We start from the raw sequence: 2,284 nt of genomic DNA, 5'->3' as shown, positions 1-2,284 counted from the left end.
GAAGCTGGGACAAGACGTGTGCACAGCTCTTTCCTTGGCCAGGAAGTACGGAGGAGTCAGGCCAGTGGCTGGAGGTGGCCGTGGGGGTGATGGCTTTTTCCATCTTTATTTCTGGTTTATTCAGGCAGGGGACACCTGGCTTGTTTAAATGCTGATGGCTGGGAGCCAGGAGAGGGGGAGGTGAAGATGAAGGGGAGGGGTTGACCAAGGTGCGAAGCGGGCGGAAGGAGGCTCCTCCAGAATTCCAAAACGGGGATGGGACAGCCATCTGGGGGGAAGGAACCAGTGCGGGAGGCCTGTGGGCTGGGGGCAGGAGGTGTGTGCAGCAAACGCGTGGGCACTGGCTCTGGACCGTGCAGGGATGGGCAGGTCACCATGGGGCTTTAAATCTACGAGTGATGCGGTCCGATTGGAGCCTGAGAACCAACATCTGGCAGCTGAGTGAATGAGTGGAAGAGGCCCATCAACCTGTTAGGGACAGGGCTCCCAAGTGTCCATCTCCTTCATGGAGGTGCTGGTGGAAATGCACCTCATAACTCAAGATGCAGAATATTTTGGGAGGTGGTATTCTTGGAAGTTTAAAAACACAAGATCTAGGGGATAGACTGGGTTTGGATCCTGACTCCCTTCCAACAAGCTGTGTGACCTCGGGCTGGTTACTTGACCTCTCTGTGTGTTTTAGTTGCTTGTAGCTGTATAATAGACTACCTCAAAACTTAGCAACTGAAAACAACACCCGTTTAGTATCTTACAGTCCCTGTGAGTTGGGAAGCCAGGAGCCGCTTAACTGGGGCCCTATGCTTGGGGTTACTCGTGGGGCTGTGATCGAGGAAGTGGCAGAGGCCCGAGTCTGCTCAAGGCATGACTGGGGAGGACCCACTTCCAGGCAAAGTCAGTGGCTGTTGGCAGGATTCAGTTCTCCCTGGGCTGTTAACTGAGGCCCTCATTTCCTCACTGTCTGAAGCCAGAAGCCACCTTGAGTTCCAAATGGAGTTTGTCAAGTAGGGAGGTGGATAATTGAGTCTGGAATTCAGGAGAAGGGTCCAGGCAGGAGATATAAATGTGGGAGTCCTAGGCACGTAGATGGTATTTAAAACCATGCAATCGGTTGAGGTCACCAAGGAAACAGGTGCAGATAGAAAACACGTCCAAGGGCTGAGCCTGGGGGCATCCCAGTATTGGGGAGATGATGGGGAACCAGCAATAGATGGTAAGGAGAGGCCGGTGGAAAAGAAGAAGACCCAGTGGAAGCCGCGTGAAAGAAGCACATCAGGTTTAACCGCCAATTCTGCTGACCAGTCCAGTGAGACGACCATGGACAACTGACTGCATATGTAACAACAACCTGGGGTCGCTGGTCACTTTGACAAGGTGGTGTCAGTGGGTGTGAAAGCTGATGGGAAGGAGTTCAAGAGGGAATGGTAGGGGAGAGGCATGGGAGAGAGTGGATACATGCAGTATTTCAAGGAGTTTTGCTGTAAAGGAAAACAGAGAAATAAGACAATAGTTGAAGGGGAATTGTAGGATCCACAATTATTTTTTTTAACAGATCTTTATTGGAGTATAATAGCTTCACAATACTGTGTTAGTTTCTGTTGCACAGCAGAGCGAATCAGCCACATACATACACATGTCCCCATATCCCCTCCCTCTTGAGCCTCCCTCCCAACCTCCCTATCCCACCCCTCTAGGTGGGCACAAAGCACCGAGCTGATCTCCCTGTGCTATGCGGCTGCTTCTTCCCACCAGCCAACTGTTTTACGATCGGCAGTGTATATATGTTGATGCTACTCTCACTTCGCCCTAGCTTCTCCCTCCCATCCCATGTCCTCAAGTCCATTCTCTATGTCTACCTCTTTATTCCTGCTCTGCAACTACGTTCATCAGTACCATTTTTTTTTAGATTCCATATAGAATGGCCATTATCAAAAAATCTATAAACAATAAATGCTGGAGAGGGTGTGGAGATAAGGGAACCCTCTTGCACTGTTGGTGGGAATGTAAATTGATACAGCCACTATGGAGAACAGTATGGAGGTTCCTTAAAAAACTAAAAATAGAACTACCATACCACCCAGCAATCCCACTACTGGGCATATACCCTGAGAAAACCATAATTCAAAAAGAGTCATGTACCAAAATGTTCACTGCAGCTCTATTTACAATAGCCAGGACATGGAAGCAACCTAAGTGTCCATCATTGGATGAATGGATAAAGAAGATGTGGCACATGTATACAATGAAATATTAGCCATAAAAAGAAACGAAATTGAGTTATTTGTAT

This window comes from Aethalodelphis obliquidens, unplaced genomic scaffold, assembly GCF_003676395.1.
Source record: "Aethalodelphis obliquidens isolate GAN/ISIS:26980383/991018 unplaced genomic scaffold, ASM367639v1 scaffold57, whole genome shotgun sequence".
In the NCBI taxonomy this organism is placed as follows: domain Eukaryota; kingdom Metazoa; phylum Chordata; class Mammalia; order Artiodactyla; family Delphinidae; genus Aethalodelphis; species Aethalodelphis obliquidens.
Note: the sequence above shows the minus strand (reverse complement) of the source record.